General features: G+C 38.2%; 1 long non-coding RNA gene across 3 annotated transcripts in view; it reads right to left on the bottom strand.

Annotated features, from left to right (window-relative positions):
- LOC144294983 (uncharacterized) overlaps window positions 1-18,105 on the bottom strand; it is a 30,166-nt gene that overhangs the window by 5,362 nt on the left and 6,699 nt on the right. Inside the window, exons 3-4 of one of the 3 annotated variants that reach the window (XR_013362324.1) lie at window positions 15,311-15,370; window positions 417-528 (exon numbers count right to left, since the gene is read on the bottom strand). This is a non-coding gene — a long non-coding RNA (uncharacterized LOC144294983). Of the gene's footprint in view, window positions 1-416; window positions 529-1,540; window positions 1,666-15,310; window positions 15,371-18,105 lie in introns of those variants that run through there. The other 2 variants (XR_013362325.1, XR_013362323.1) reach the window with 2 other exon arrangements.

Below are 18,105 nucleotides of genomic sequence, written 5' to 3'. Positions count from 1 at the left end.
TCAAAACTTATTTTCTGTACAGGCAAAACTAATGTAACTTTGTGGGTTAACAACACTTTAAAAAAAAAAAAAAGCTACTTTCAATGCTATTGCTACATGTCTAGATCCTGGAACAGAGTCCAGTATACATTAGATATTTAAACAGTGTTTGCTGAATATTTAATGAACTGAACTTAAAGTAAAAGCCATAGTCCTAGCTTATAAAACACTGCTTAATTTGTCATCTGCCAGTTTCTCCACTCTTATTTCATACTTCTTTAATTTCTCTACATATACCAATCCCTGCCCCACTCAGAGACTTTTGAATTTACTGTTCCTCTGCTGAGAAAAAATTTCTGTTTAGTTCTTTCAGAGTACTCATCTATTACAATCTACTTATAAATTTATTTGATGATCAATTTTTTGTTGTTTTCTACCGTTGGTAGAATGTAAGCTTCATGAGGGTAGGGGTCCAGTCTGTTCCTTTTTCATGGATATATCCCCCAGATCTAGCACCGACTTGGTACGTAGTTGGTGGTCAATAAATGTCTATTGGGTAAATGAATAAACAAATAAGTAAATACATGACGAAAATAACTTTCTCAGTGTTTAAAGCACGGTTCAAATAGACACACAGAGGCTGGGCCATCAGTATTCAGAGGACAAAGGACATTTGTCTGGATGCCGCAAGAGCCGAAGAAGGACATACTCAGCATTCCTTTAGAGTCAACTTCCTTCGATGATCCTTTTTTCCTCTGAATAGTCTGACCAGTTAATGAAGGATAAAGAGCAAATGTAAAAATAGTCCACCTGTACCAAAAGGGCTCCTTTTGATGTACCAATCAGAGATGTTTTGAAATGCTTGGTTATGGACAATTAAGGGATGAGTGGCCTTTGAGACTCAGTAGTTTGTGCTTGAAACAATGATGGCTGTGTGGGAAGAGGAGTGGGAGGGCAGCTTCCTGGGGGAGGGGGAAGCAAAGTACACTGTGTGTCCAACCCACTTCTCCATTTATATTATTATTATTATATGTTTGAGATCAGGTTTTACAGCAAATTAAGATCAGACTTAAAGGGAAAAAGAAACCACAAAGGAAAATGTACTTGGAATGGAGAAGTTAGGACAGATGGCCCATCAATTCCATGAGAAGGAGGAGCCATTAAGGACTGGGCGCTTCACTTAAATGACACTATCGAATCCTCATGATAATTTTTCATGGTAAGTATATAATTTCCATTTAACAGATGAAGAAATGGGAGTCTAGAGATATGAAGGATTTGTTCAAGATTACACACAAAGTAAGCAGCACCTTACTTTAAACCTCCATCCCTCTGATGCCAAGCTTCTACATTTCTCACAATACTTGGCAGTCTGCCTCTTGGACCCCCAGAACCATGATGCCTGAGATGATTGCCCCAGAGTTCCTTTTGTAGAGCTAACTTATAATATAGTTCTATCCATTCTCAGTGACTAGCATAGGGCCTAGTACATAGTTGGCTCCTCAATAAAGATGTATTGGAAAAAAAAACAACAAAGGAACAAATGAACAAAGGACATGTCTTAAACAATAGGACTTCCTTTATGAATCCCATACTGAGAACCAAAAATATTTAGTTCCTGGAGGTCTTCTTCCCCACGACAGCTCTCCATAGAAAGAATGTCTTTTTAAATATAGCATGGAAGACCTGGCAAAAAAACCACAAAAACCAAGTCAAATCCAAAAAACCTGCAGTCAGTTTGATATTGTGCTCTACGCTGATCTGGGAAACACTGTTTGGTCGTAAAATCTGTAGGATTATCTTTTAGTTGTGTAGTAGTTGCCAATAGCAACTACATAGTACATACTATGTGCTAAACATAGTGCTGAGCCCTTTTCATGTTTCACTTTATCCTAACAAGCTTAAGAGAAAAACATTATCTCATTTCATAGGTAAGAGAAAGGAAGTTTGGCTTGACCATAAAAGTTAATGGCCAATTTATGAGGCCGCAAATATTATAAAGTCCTTCTTTTTCTCCTTTCTCTCCCTCCCTTCTCTTCTTAAGGTAAAAAAGTATGATTAATCCTACAGAAAGTCAATTGTTTAAGAATAGAGGCATCAGGAAAAGATCTGTTCAATCAAGATTCAAGACATTACATTTGCCCTGATGAATGTGGTAGGATAGGGCTGCTCTAAAAAATGCATTGTTCTTATAGAAGATAATCCATCAAATTTGATATCAAAGGTCCTGGATTTGAATTCCAGCTCACATCTGTGAACCAAAGACTGTGGATCTTTGGTTGCCATTAACATTAAAGAGCCTCAGTATTCTCTCATAGGAAATGGAATAATACAATCCTTTCTTCTTGGGCTTGTCCTAAAGGTCAAAAGAAGGAAAGATTTATCAATTTAAGAAAGTTTTTGCTTCTTTAAGCATGACTTTTAAGATAGGTATCCTTTATCATATTAAGAGGTTCTCTTCTATTTCCATTTTGGCAAGAGTTTTGTTTTTATAAATGGATATTAAATTTTATAAAAGATTTTTCTGCATCTATTGTAATGACAGTTTATGTTTATCCCATCAATCACTTAAGGTATAAATTACATTTTGATTTTTAAAAATATTAAACCAAACTTATATTCTTGATATAAATGGTTATGAGGTATATTTTGGATTTGGTTTGCTAGTATTTTGAGATTTTTGTATCCATATTCAAAAGTGAAATTAGCCTATATATCCCACTCACCTTTGCAAAGTGGGTTTTACAACTCTGTTTCAGTTGTGACTCTTAAAAAGTTGAATAACTGACCAATGTCATATATAGCTAGTTGGTAGCTATGCCAGGGCTGGAAATCAAGTTTGTGTGCAGATAAAGCCTGTTTGCTCCCTCTAAGCCACATAGTTCCTGTGAACATCTATCTAGGGTTCAAAACCAATTGCTTAGCTCTTAAATATTTTGAAAATATGAGGGGAGGAACATAAGGGTAATAGCAACAAAATATCCTGGAAGGCTATGCTAATATTCTGATTCATCAAAGTCAAGAAATAATTTATCTGCGTTTGAGGAGAAAATGTGAAGCCAAGAGCCTAAGTAGCTATCTATGCAATGCCATAGGAATCAACTTTGCAAATAAGTATGAAGAAAAAAAATACAATAGGAAAAAGGAAAATACAATAGTAGTTGTTACATCAAAAATATGATACAAGGGACACCTGGGTGGCTCAGTGGTTGAGCATCTGCCTTTGGCTCAGGGCCTTATCCTGGAGTTCCAGGATTGAGTCCCAAATTGGGCTCCCCGCATAGAGCCTGCTTCTCCCTCTGCCTGTGTCTCCCTGTCTGTGTGTGTATATCTCATGAATAAATAAAATCTTAAAAAAAAAAAAAAAAATATATATATATATATATATATATATACAAGATCATTGAGAGACAAAGGCCAAATTATAGGAATTCAATTTCTCAACATTAAAAATACAGCTCCAGTGAACTACTATAATGTCTAGAAAATGTGTTAAAGGAAACTACTCAGAGAAATAACTTGAGAGAGAATAACTTGAGAAATCTAAAACACACATTTTAGCTCTTGGATTTGAATAAGTGAGGAAAACCTCATCAAGACGGAGGAAGGAGGGGTGCCTGGGTGCCTTAGTTGGTTGACCATCTGACTTGATTTTGGCTCATGTCATGATCCCAGGGTTCTGAGATGGAGCCCCACATCAGGGCTCAGCATGGAGTTTGCTTGTCCCTCTCCCTATGATTTTCCACTGCCCACCCCCCTCAAGTAAATAAATACAATTTTTAAAAAGAGATGGAAGGATTCTCAGTACAGGATAAAAAATGTATTTGCACTTGTTACATATTTTTATACAACTTAAGAGAAATGTGAATTGGTAGAGCAGGCTACAGAATATGAGGTACAGCAGGGGGGTTATCTTCATTTTTCTAGGTATTCCCAAGTGGGAAATACTATGAAAAGCTTTGGAGGGACGCCTGGGTGGCTCAGAGGTTGAGCGTCTGCCTTTGACTCAGGGTGTGATCCTGGAGTCGCAGGATTGATTTGAGTCCCACATCGAGCTCCCTGCATGGAGCCTGCTTCTCCCTCTGACTATGTCTCCGTCTCTGTATGTCTCTCATGAATAAATCTTAAAAAAAAAAAAAAAAAAAAAGCAGCTTTGGAAACCAGAGTGTATGTCAGTGATTCCTGACATTTTCTCATACTTTACACAGAGGACTTTTAGATATTTGCCCATAAGCTCTTTCATAAAAGTAACCTTCATCTTTCTTAATGAGGTTAATCACTTTTTTTGATTGTACATCATGTGCCAGACACTGTAAACAATTTCTCTCCCTTCTCTGAGTTATCAAATCTTGTTGTGTTTAGTCAGGATACATGAACTGCTGTAACAAACAACCCCCACATCTCAATGACTTAACACAGTAAGTTTATTTCTGGCTCAGATCACAATCCAATACAGGTTGGAGTTCAGGGGAGGAAGATAGAGGCCCTTGCACTACTGGTTTTGCTGGATCCTTTCATGGATGAGGGAAGAGAGACTGGAGAATTGCAAGGGCAAGTTTCATGGGTCAGGCCTGAAGGTGATGTTGTTCACTTCTGCTCATTTTTCATTAGCTAGAACAAAATAATGTGGCCACCAGGAAATGTCCTTTTGTGTGCCCAGGAGGAAAAGGAAAATGTTTTGGTGCACAGTTAGCTTCTACTACTCTAGTATATCACACAGAATAAGGGATTCTTTTTTTTTTTTTAATTTTTATTTATTTACTTATGATAGAGAGAGAGAGAGAGAGAGAGGCAGAGACACAGGCAGAGGGAGAAGCAGGCTCCATGCATCAGGAGCCTGATATGGGATTCGATCCCGGGTCTCCAGGATCACGCCCTGGGCCAAAGGCAGGTGCCAAACCGCTGCGCCACCCAGGGATCCCAGAATAAGAGATTCTTGTAAATAGTTTAGCTCACCATCTCTATGCACAGTGAAGGTTCAATAGCATCACATTAAACCTCTTAGTGAGGTAGGTACTGGCATCTCTTATTTCAGAGCTAAGAACAAACTACAAGAGGTTGTTGATTTCCCCAAGTTGCATTGATAGTAAGCAGCAGAACTGGGATTAAGTCAAAGTAGGTCTAACAAAGTCCATTTTCTTAAAAAAACTAGAATGTATTTCTTTGAGGTAATTAATGAATATAGGTTCTGCCTTTATACAGACAGGCCACATTCTCAAAGGTCCAGATATGCTCAGCTCTTCTGATTTCCTGTGAAGTCATACTGTACCATTTCCATTTATTATTCATAAATGAATCTGGACCAATCATTGCTAAAAGATAAGTTTGAATATTCCCACCTCATGGCCACAGGTCTTGTTGCTTAGACTACTGATCTACAAAATAGAGTGTGTGCACTCTAGAGGTATGCAAGGCAATCTGGGTTGTGGCAAGAATTTTTCTTCTTTTTTTTTTTATTAAATCCTACAGAAATTTCTTTTTTAATATTTTATTTATTTGAGAGAGAACAAGAGAGAGCACAAGCAGGGATGGTGACTAGGGAAAGGGAGAAGAATACATCTTTTTTAAAAGAGAACTTATGGACTTTTTTAAAAGAGAACTTATGGACTTTTTTCTAAGCTAATTTTTGCTAAACTAAATCTCACAAAATGAATAACTGGTTTAAAAAGATTACTTTAGGGATCCCTGGGTGGCGCAGCGGTTTAGCGCCTGCCTTTGGCCCAGGGCGTGATCCTGGAGACCCGGGATCGAATCCCACGTCGGGCTCCCGGTGCATGGAGCCTGCTTCTCCCTCTGCTCCCTCTGCCTGTGTCTCTGCCTCTCTCTCTCTCTGTGTGACTATCATAAAAAAATAAAAATTAAAAAAAATAAATAAAAAAATAAAAAGATTACTTTAAAAAACTCTGAATTGAAGATGATACATAAGAAGACCAAAAAATTAGCGAACTGACACTTCTACTTAGTATCAGTCATATTATGATATTAAATACAATTATCAGGGACACCTGGGTGGCTCAGTGGTTGAGCATCTGCCTTCAGTTCAGGACGTGCGTGATCCTGGAGTCCCAGAATGGAGTCCCAGATTGGACTCCCTGCATGGAGCCTGCTTCTCCCTCTGACTGTGTCTCTACCTCTCTCTTTCTGTGTCTCTCATGAATGAATAAGTAAAATCTTAAAAAATAAATACAATTACCATTTAATAAAATCTGACTAATTGACAAAAAAAATCTAAAACTATTAAGTAGCCTATTTGAAATATTAATTTATACCATTAATAGTTTGTCCTGAGATAAAATAGTATATTTCAACTTCATTTAATCCCTTACAATTTTTTTTTAAGATTTTATTTACTTATTTATTCATGAAAGACACAGAGAGAAAGGCAGAGACACAGGCAGAGGGAGAAGCAGGCTCCATGCAGGGAGCCTGATGTGGGACTTGATCCTGGGATTCCAGGATCACGCCCTGGGCCGAAGGCAGGCACTAAACCGCTGAGCCACCCAGGGATTCCCCAATCCCTTACAATTTTTTATTATATATCTGCATTTCATAGCGGACATCTTATCTTAGAAGGTAATATACATATATTGAGAGTATTTGCCCAAATTAAGTGTACGCATAGTTTGAGATTAGTGGTTTAGACAAAGCCTTTCCACCTTGCTCTAGGTAAGAGGTCTGAACTGTGAGGGGTACCTGGGTGGCTCAGTTGGTTAAGCACCTGACTCTTGATTTTGGCTCAGATCATGATCTCAGCGTTGTGAGATCAACCCCATGTTGGGCTCCATCCACAATGGGCATGGAGTCTGCTTAAGAGTCTCTCTCCCTCTGCCCATCCTCTCTTCACTCTCTGTCTCTTGAAAAAAAAAAAAAAAAAGTTCTGGCCTGTGAACACAGTAGTGACTAATTCCTAATGATCATGCAATAGTAGTTAGTGGCAATTATTTAGTTCAATTACAAAGCTCAAGCAGGTACAGATACTTCTGATGCAAACAGATATTATTTGTATAGAACCCCCTTCATTTCACTTCAAGTAAACATAATCCAGTCTTACTGCAGTCCTTTTGCCTGCAATTATAACATTTTCTGAGATTATAATGCTTGTCATAATGCTAATCCCTCTTAATGTGACTTGAGGAGACCCAGAAAGACTATTCTTAACTCCTCCTCTTAGACTAGCAAAAGCCCCCTGCCTCATTCCTGTTCAAAGCCCCATTACTAGCTTTCATTCCTCCTGTAAAGAAGACAAACTTCTCCACCCAGGCACAGCCCCGCCCAGTTCACCTTCTCTGCTCTCTGCAATCACCTAGTATCAACCTCAATAACAGCACAATGAATGTATATATTTATGTGTCTGCCTGCTGTGTACATTCCAGTGGGGATAAAGGCTATCTTATTCAGAGGCTGTGGAGTTATATAGTGTTGACCATATAGTCTTAGCCATGCTATTGAACTCCTTTCAACCTAGGGTCTCATTAATAAAGTAGGAAAATACTTTGTAGTGCTCCTGTGAACATTAGTCAATATATTTTAAAAATATTTGGCTCATTTTATGTATTCAACAAAAGTTGTTACTGTTTCGCCATCCCTGTTACAGAATAATGTTTTTTGAATATATGTTAAAAGAAAAATGAATCAATTAATTTAAGCCCAGTCTCTTATGAGTTTTACTCTGAATGACTGTTTTTCAAGAGAATTTACTGTCTCAGGTACTGTGATATATACTTTATACTCGCTTTAATCTTCACAATTATAAGACGTAGGCACTTAATCCCTATTTCACACATGAGAAAACTGATGCCTAGTAATGAATTTATTCATAGTTGAGTGTTAGAGTCAAGATTGGAATCCAGTTCTAACTCTAGGATTCATATTCTGAACTGCTGCACTTACCGTAGACGAATACTTAAAATTTAAATACCCAATTTTAAGCATGCTTAGGGCTGGTCTTGTGGTTTTTATTGCCAAACCTAGAACAAACTGTATATATTTGGATTCAGAGCAAACACTGCCTTGGTCTTTTGCAAACACTTCCTGGAGGCCATCCTGTTCCCTCCTCCACAAAGTCCCCCCCCCCCCCCCCAACAGCAACGTGCATAGCAGTGCCAGGAATCAGATCCTTTGAAGTATACAGCCCATGAAATTAACCTGCCTGGGCCTTGGCCCATCGGCCCCCTCTGAGTCAGCTGGCAGGCAAAAGGGCCAGAGGCTCAGATGTAATCAGTTCCTGAACAGGTTCAACCACGCCACCTCCACCTTCTTCAACTTTTGTTTCCAACCTGATTTCGTGAGAAACTTGTTTGCGGGGGGAGGGTACCACTTCTCTCAGAAAAAGGCTGAGTATCTCCCCCTTAGTCCCTCCTTTATGGCTTCCCTCACCATACTAACTTCGCAAATGACAGCAAAGATTAATGTTTATTAATGCTAGAAGCTTTGGTAGTGTACTGGAATGGATTACAGACATCAGAGTCAAATCAGCCAGGGTTCAAAGTCTCAGCTTTGCAATATTTTTGGGCAAATGGTCTAATCTCCTTAAATTCCTTTTTTTTTTTTTTTAAAGATTTTTATTTATTTATTTATTCATGAGAGACACAGAGAGAGAGAGGCAGAGACACAGGCAGTGGGAGAAGCAGGCTCCATGCAGGGAGCCCAATGTGGGACTCAATCCCGGGTCTCCAGGATCACACCCTGCGCCGAAGGCAGGTGCCAAACCACTGAACCACCCAGGGATCCCAAATTCCAATTTTCTTATTGTTAAATTAATGATGACAATTATTAACAGTATTTTATTGTTACTACAAAGATTCAGAAACATATGAATGAAATAAATGCAAAAGCACTTGGAACAATGCTTTTGCTTGCAGTAAGCACTCAAATGTTAGCTATAACTATATAGCCTAAGGTCCTTACGTATACAAGGGAGACTCTGTTGCTCTTCACCCAGGAATTAAAAATCTCCTGGCACATAGTTAAGTGCTCAAAATATTAACTCATTTAATCAGCAAACTCCCTATTTTTTACTCTAATAACAATGATAAACAACTCAATTTTCCTCCATCACAAGTCTGGAGGAGATGCAGTCTTGCTGTCAAGTAAGAGCACAGGAGATATTGGAGATTAGATAAGCATTCAAATAACTTCTATGTACTAGGCCCTGGATTTTATATCAAGGTAAGGGCTAGTTGTGTTTAGCGAACTGCACAGTTTACACAACATTCAGTTTTCCTTTAACCAATTTGATCCTCACAACTTTACAGGGGAGTTCTCATACTGTACTTGGAATTATTTAGAACAATTTATTTAAAAGATTTTATTTATTTATCCATGAGAGGCAGAGAGAGACAGAGACAGACAGACAGACACAGGCAGAGGGAGAAGCAGGCTCCACGCAGGGAGCCCGATGTGGGACTCTTTTCCGGGACTCCAGGATCACGCCCTAGGCTGAAGGTGGCGCTAAACCACTGAGCCACCCAGGGATCCCCCTAGAATAATTTTTCTATTAAGTTTTACAGGTCATTCTCTTCCATTATAAGACAAGGACATTTTTTTTTTTCATTATCTTTCTCCACCCAGATAAAATTTCACAGATGAGGACACTGGACTAACAATATTTTAAGTGGGTTTCTGAATGAGAAGTACAAAAAAGAAAAGAAAAAAAGAAAGAGGAATCATTGCATTTAGAAAGCCAGAGATATGATATTCACATAAAATAAGCTTTAGGCCAAATCTTAATTCCTTCATCTGTAAATTAAACAATTTCTACTTCAAAAACATTAAATAAAGAGGGATGCCTGAGTGGCTCAGGGGCTAAGCATCTGCCTTCAGCTCAGGGCGTGATCCCAGAGTTCCGGGATCGAGTCTCCACATTGGGCTCCCTTTGTGGAGCCTGCTTCTCCCTCCACCTAGGTCTCTGCCTCTCTGTCTCTCATGAATAAATAAAATCTTAAAAACCTTAAAAATATAATGCTAATCTTTGGTTATAATACATATTAATAAACCAAAGTAAGTTGTATATAATTTCTGCTCATAAACAAAACAGGAGGTATGGTGTGATTTTCTCAAATCTATAAAGGATCAATAGAGGATGACAGCTCTATAAGCATTACAAGTTAATGGAATTAGGCTTCTTGGCTGCGTAGATATCCAGAGATGTTTCTAGGGCTGAGATTTTTTTTTCTTAAGGTTTATTTATTCATGAGAGACAGACTGAGAGAGAAGCAGGCTCCTCACAGGGAGCCCGATGTGGGACTCAATCCCTGATCACAGGATTACGACCCGAGCCAAAGGCAGGCATCCTAAGGGCTGTTTTTAACCTGGGACACATGAATAAATTGCAGACAGAAAACATTCCAAAATTATGGATTTTGCACAAATACAGTTACTTAGGGCAAGGAGAGGAAGTTGGCGGTTTTTTACTCTGTTGTGTTTGTGTAGTGGGAAAGGAGACATGCTAGGTGGGTCTATAGCTTTTATAGAATTCCTAGAGGTTCACGGACCCAAAGAACCACTACTTTTAAGGACATGAGAAAAATCCCTATTCATTCAACAAACATTCACCAAACACTATGTAGAAGCAGTATACTGTTTGTGCCCTCATAGGGGAGAATGACAGGAAAAAAAAATATTCTGAATAATTCCAATGATTTGTGGGATGAAAGAATTTTTTCCCTTTTTGTTATCAAGATAAACAGACTCCTTTCCTGTCTGCTTTTGTCAATGACCTAAAGATAGGGGCATATAAGGTACCTAACACATAGTAGCCCCTCAAGTGTTAGCTCCTTTCCCTTCACTACCAGTTGACAGCCTTCCCTTCTTTTCCTCTCTAGTGCTACTTTTAATATTCACTGGAATGAGATCTTGCCGTAGGAATATGTCATCCAGGATGGGAATAGAAGGCATGGTGTGATTTTTCCCATACTAGTACACCTATAAAGGCCAGTAGCACTATAAAATTTCTTAAATAACAGGTCATATACCCTACATTAAAAATTCTGGCACACAGAAGTACTGAATGAATAGTGACTAATGACTTAAAAAAGCAAAACCAGAATAGGTACAGATCCAGAAATGAGAATAGAAGTAACAATGGTAAGTTTTAATAGTATTCATAAACTGTGAAACTGTAAGGAAACTTAAAATATATAGTCATTCTACAGATGAGAACACTGAGGGCCAGAGAGCTAGATCACTGAAGCCCAATTCAGATCAGCATTAACTTTGCTCATTAGACTTTAAAATATATTTAATCCAACCTTATTTTTTAAAACAGATGATGAAATTAAGGCCCAGAAAGGGAAAGTGACTTTTCAAGAATGCATTACTGGCAGAATCAGTTCTAGAATTCCAGGACTGTAGCTCCAGATAATGACCGACCAATCTTTATGTGAAGGCAAAGTCCACTCCTCTTCAGGACTCATCTCTTCTTTGGTGTCCTGTGTCTTTGAGAACCCAGGGACCTTATAGTACTCAAAACATGCTACCCTCATCCTTCTATGCACGTTGTTCCATGGTCAGGCCCTAATCTCCTCCTTTACTTTAATTCCTATCTTTTTTTTTCTATCTTCTTTTAAACCTAAAATACACACACCACACCCACACCCACCCTTTACCTTTTCTGAATCCGAATTCTTTTCAGCAGCCTGATCTACCAGCTAAAGTGTAGATGACTTACAACGGTGTAATGGTTTAGACTGTCCTTGGATATCTAGATTTCTCCAGAGGCTTATCAGAAAAGGTACTTAACCCAAAGACATACTTCTTTTGATAAGGAAAGTATGTACATGAAACAAACCCTACTTTTTGAAAATTTTTACCAAAAATTATGAAATACATAAAACTGTAAAAGGGGGGCACAAAAAAACTTTTTGAAGTGATAGAACTGCTCTGGATCTCAATTGTGATGGTGATTACAGGACTTTCATACATTTGTCAAAACTCATGAAATTATATACCAAAAAGAGCGTATCTTACTGCATGTAAAATTAACAAGAAGTTTTAAAAAGAGGAAAAATCCCACAGCCCACTGATGCCCCTTAGTTCTCCTGCCCAAAGACAATCACAATGCAGTAATGGTTTTACAAAGAATAACCTAATGGTGAAAGTTTAGTCACTGAAGCAAACTTACTGGGGACATATTTTTGGAAATTTTTTAGTCCTCTTAAACCAGGAAATATCCTACTCCACTATAACATTTTATTATACTGCAGTGATTTGTTTTTTTGGCTTACAAGTATTTTTTTCCACCTCTCCCCAAGAGAGTCCCAAGGGCATGTCTGTGCTTAATTATCTTGGTATCTCTAGATTCTACCTAGTATATCTGACACCTAGTGGATACTCAGTGAATATTTCTGAAGAAATATGTCCCATTTTAAGTATAAAAGGATATATGAAAATAAATACAGTATAGCTCCTGCTCTCAAAGAAACTTAAAATTTAGTGGTCGTGTACCCTCAATATAGTTACTATAACAATATAAGTAGGAAATAAGAGGGCAGAAGGTAGGAAAGATTGAATGTAGATGATTATGGAAGCCTTTGATCTTAATGTTCTATTACAAACATTAGAGCTATAGTTGTGTAACAAGGGACCCTTTAATGCCCTTACAGAGCTGTGGCTGATGATGAAAAACATTGCCAGGTAACAGGGAAACAGACCAGATGGATGTGGTCTATCTAAAATACCTAATTTTATTTTTTAAATGATACTGAGGTTAAAACAGTTGACAAGCTGCATCATTTGAGTCTGTTCCTAGAAATAATCAGGTCCCAGAAGATAACAAGAATTAATGTCACGAAAAACCAAGACATTCTGGGTTACCCAGCGGGCTCAGTCAGTAAAGTGCACAACTCTTCATCTTAAGTTAAAGCCCCACATTGGGCCTAAAGCTTACTTAAAACAACAAAAAACCCCCACTAAACAAACAAACCCCAAAACCTGTCATTCTGAAGACATTTCACAAGCTTCCTTTAGAAGGTAAGTGTTACAGGAATGGCTTAGTGGTCATGGCCTTAAACATGACATAAAGCTCAGCTATAAGTAAGATTTTATTCTCAAATACCATGGCCCTCTATTCCTCCCTTTCAGACTAGTTATGATATACTGGGAATCAATGACTCCCATTCAGTCTTCTGTCTGTGCCAGGGGAAGACAGAGCTCATCAATTAATGTATGTTCGATTTCCTTCATTGCCTGAAACAGTCCACGAGTAGAAAATCTGTTACAAAAGCATCAGGTGATAAGAGGCGGTAGAAGTCAATGCTTGCTTACAGGACTAAGCAATCCATCAAAATCTTAAAAGTTAACAACTTATTTATCCATTAAACAATTGTTGCACGCCAACTGTGTAGGTTTCAGGCAGAACAGTATGTTACCTACTGGTAGCAGTAACATCTGATTGGTTTATGTCAGTCATTTTGCGGCTTTGCGCTAAAAGGGAAGGAGATAATGCTTATTTGCACGAAAGAAACTTGAAGTTGTGACAAAAATTTTTAAAAAGGGAAAGACGATGGGATCCCTGGGTGGTGCAGCGGTTTGGCGCCTGCCTTTGGCCCAGGGCGCGATCCTGGAGACCCGGAATCGAATCCCACATCGGGCTCCCGGTGCATGGAGCCTGCTTCTCCCTCTGCCTATGTCTCTGCCTCTCTCTATCATAAATAAATAAATTAAAAAAATAAAAATAAAAAAAAAGGGAAAGACGAGAGAAAATAGAATCAAGCCGTTTCCTAGACATCATAATCAGCTTTGAAGGAGCACTGTGAATATTAAGGGTGATTTTCTAACCCCCCATTAAGCTACAAGTTATCACTGGTTCTTTTTTTCCCAAGTCAACAACCAATGCAGTTATTTATAATTATTTTCAAAACATAAAACTGTTATGTGACCTGCACAAGAGGTACAAGGTAAAGAGAATGCTGGAAATTAAAATAGTTCTGTAAAGTCTCAAACATAGTGTCACTGGGGATCCCTGGGGGGCGCAGCAGTTTAGCGCCTGCCTTTGGCCCCGGGGCGCGATCCTGGAGACCCGGGATCGAGTCTCACGTTGGGCTCCCGGTGCATGGAGCCTGCTTCTCCCTCTCCCTGTGTCTCTGCCTCTCTCTCTCTCTGTGTGTGACTATCATAAATAAATAAAAATTAGAAAAAAAAAAAAACAACATAGTGTCACTGTTTATTTCTACGTACCAAATCACCTAGATCACTACTCCAGAAAGGAAGTAACTATAGATGGACAATCCCTTGGGATTAGGTGTGATGCAGAATTCAGAAATCCTTGTAGTTTAGAATGGCAAGAAGGTCCATACATCATAGATTATGAAATGCCCCAGCAGGGTCCAGGGCAGCACACTGTGCTTCTGCAGTGAAGTGAATGAATGTTCACTCCTAGTAGCATAGGTAAAGCCTACAAAATGGCTTTACCTATGTACCTGTACAAGTCAGGCCATGTTTTATTTCACAGCTATTCAATCTCTTCATCTGTAACACTAAGTCCTGTTTAACTTCAGGTTATGGATTGACCAACATGAGTGCTTCTGTATCACATGCTTATTTAGATATTGGTCTGGTTCTCCTTGTGACTCAAAAGGACTTTGAGGGCAGCCCCGGTGGCTCAGCAGTTTAGCACCGCCTTTGGCCCAGGGTGTGATCCTGGAGACTCGGGACTGAGTCCCACATCGGGTTCCCTGCATGGAGCCTGCTTCTCTCTCTGCCTGCGTCTCTGCCTCTCTCTGTGTGTCTCTCATGAATAAATAAGTTAAATGTTAAAAAAAAAAAAAAAAAAAAAAGGACTTTGAAATCACTCCTCACTTTTATTGACATTTTCTTAGTCCAAACTGCTTTACTGCCTTCTAAACAAGCTGTGTGAAAACATACCCAGTCACAGTAGGTGGGAAGAATGGGCATTTAAAAAACACTATTAGCTGTAAATTACCAACACAAACCCCTGAAACCTTCAAATGTTTTTCTTGGAGGGTAGAATATAAAAGATGAAAAGGTAAGTACATTGTGAACACAAAGAGAAAATGATTGTAGCATTGACCATAACTTCTCTGTATTTAAAATGTGTGTTGGAAAAAAAAAAAAGAAAAAATAAATAAAATGTGTGTTGGCCAAATGGGAGAGAAGATACTTCGGTCCAGGATATTCACTTCATGTGTTTCTTTTCCAATTCCTTTAATAATAATGGATGACTCTGGGCAGATTTGTGCCTTAATTTTAGAATGATGTCAATTCTCACCTTCAAGGACTGTTGAGTGACAATGGTAGCTAAAAATACACTTAAGATAGCATTTATTAGCTTTCTGCTGTACAGAAAATAAATTATCCCTCTTTATTCACTTACTGTCTGCTAAGGAATTTCCAGTTTGTGGTAGATTAATGCTAAAACATTTCAGCACAGCATCTAGAGAAATGGAGACAAACAGATCTGGAACTGATCAATGGAACACAGATTAGATGAGTGTTGCAGGTACTTTCCTAAATTTTTGGAATACATTAGATACAACGAACAAAACACAAAAATCCTAACCTCATGGAGCTCACACACCAGTAGAGCCACTTAATGGTAGTCCTGAGCTTTTACTATACACCAAGCGTACTACATACAATCTTAGATACTTTCATAAAACAGCAGCCTCTCCTCCCATTCACCCATGATGAAATAAACAAATGGAGTGCTTTAGTACTTTTTCTTTTCCAGAAATAAATTAGTATTTTTTAAAAAAGGGTTAGTATTCACCAGGAGAAACAGAACTTCCTTAAATCCACTTTATGGTGTAAATATTTTGAATTATGAAGGCATCACAAGGTTTTCAGTGCCTAGGTACCTAAAGATCTCATTTAGGCCTTGGATGCGTGAAAATGAAAAAGTTCCTAATTTAACCAGGGTTCTTAATAGAATTCAGTGGGTCCATGAATTTGGATGGGGGAAAAAGTGCATATTTCCAATAAATAATAAAATTTGAATGTAGGCAACTGATCACAGTAGTGCTAGCAGCAAAAGATTAATTTTAGTTTACAGGTGAACTATATTTTCATATATTACAATTGTTGGGAACAATTTGAACTATCATTGATGCTTCTCATGTTAAAATTGCAGATTAGCGCTACTGTTAGATCTTGTTAATGAGTTAAAGCGTATATATTTCTATATAAAAATTTTTGGCAACCATCACTGGCTCTTTGTAATCCAATATATTGTACTTTATACACTTAAAAACATTTTTCTTGGGAAAAGTGATCATAGACTTAACTAGATTGACAAGAGTCCATGATACTAAAAACTTCAGACTCAAAGTTTAGAGGGTCATAGTCATCATTGAATCCCCAGGGCCTTTAACTTGGTAATTACTCAATAGATACTTATAGAATCAGAGAAATGGATTTAGGATAGAAACTGTGCCACAAGTATTGATACTTTGGACATCTCTAATAGAGTACTGTAGGGCTTCTTATTCAAAAAAACCTTTCTTTTTTTTTCAAAAAAGATTTTATTTATTCATGAGGGGGGGGGCGGGGCAGAGACACAGGCAGAGGGAGAAGCAGGCTCCATGCAGGAAGCCTGATGTGGGATTCTATCCTGGGACCCAGGGATCATGCTCTGAGCCGAATGCAGAGGCTCAACAGCTGAGCCACCCAGGTGTCCCCTTATTCAAAAATTTTAAGAAGAATAAAGCTTAATTTTTTTCTTTTATCAAATGCTATAGATGAAAATATAATTTGTTCATTTCCCTAAAAAAACCCACACATCTGTATTATACACCTTAATTAAGCAATGCTTGTTCATGTGATTGGGTTTTAATTTTCACTGAATATACATATGCAGAAATACTTTTTAAATTTTGGGACATGTCTTGGAATAACAGCAAGAATAAGAGCTACTGAGGATGAAGGAAAGACGGAGTTAGGAACACAGAGGGGGCCTATCTGTAGAAGGAACTTTGACAAGTTATTTCACCTTGGTGCTTTCAGTTAAGATTAGGTAGAGAGAAACCATCTGGTAAATTTATTTAAAATGCTGATCCATAGGAGCACAGTCAGTTAATCATCTGACTCTCATAGGCTCAGGTCTTAATCTCAGGAGTCTGCTTAAGACTCTCTCCCTTCCTCTAACCTTTCCCCATATGCACATACATGTGTGAGCTCTCTCTGAAATAATCTTTAAAAAAAAATGCAGATCCCTGATCTCACCCTCAGATTTTTATATACACTACTATAAGTGTGTATAAAATGTATAGTTTGTATCACTTTAAATGGTATAAACATTATACATTTTATACTAATAGGGTATAGTTCTATTTTGACCTCAACTAGTTCATAAATATTTTAACAGCATGTTCTCATCAGTATTATTGAAAAAATTACTTTCCAGTTATCTGTGAACTATTAAGTGCGTTTGAAGTGAATTCTACACAGTACCAAAATAATTTCCAGAAACTTAGAGTTATCTCAAGTTACTACGGAAAACCAGAATGGTCAGGCACATAAATGAACCACCTATATGAGGTCTACTTTTTATCTTATACTACTGAGCAGGTAGGTATTAATACTTAATACTAACAATAATCACTCACATTAACTTAGTAGTAAGTAGGTGTATCAAATAGGTTTTTCTTTCTTTTTTTTTTAATTTTTATTTATTTATGATAGTCACAGAGAGAGAGAGAGAGAGGCAGAGACATAGGCAGAGGGAGAAGCAGGCTCCATGCACCGGGAGCCCGACGTGGGATTCGATCCCGGGTCTCCAGGACTGCGCCCTGGGCTAAAGGCAGGCGCCAAACTGCTGCGCCACCCAGGGATCCCTCAAATAGGTTTTTCAATCTGGGTATAACTATGTTTCCAGAACAATAAACAATTACACAGTCAACACTTACTGTTTTCATGTCTTTTCCTCCCTCCAAACAGTTGGAAGTGGTAGAAGAGCATCGGGTAGGCTTACATTCACCTGAAGTAGGTATTAGCTTAGATATAAAGTGTTAACGTGGGGAGTTATGTTGGATATAAGGGTCCTTGCACTCACTATGTATTACAGTTCAAAATGATACTTGTAACAGAGAGCAATTCAACTGGTGGCCACAAGTCTTTTCTTAGGAATACCTCAAGTTTTTTCTGGTGCCTATCTCTTCAAAGGAAATGAAA

The sequence above is a fragment of the Canis aureus genome, chromosome 23 (assembly GCF_053574225.1).
Source record: "Canis aureus isolate CA01 chromosome 23, VMU_Caureus_v.1.0, whole genome shotgun sequence".
NCBI classification, from domain to species: domain Eukaryota; kingdom Metazoa; phylum Chordata; class Mammalia; order Carnivora; family Canidae; genus Canis; species Canis aureus.
The sequence above is the reverse complement of the archived record's forward strand: the minus strand, read 5'-3'. Positions and strand labels throughout refer to the sequence as shown.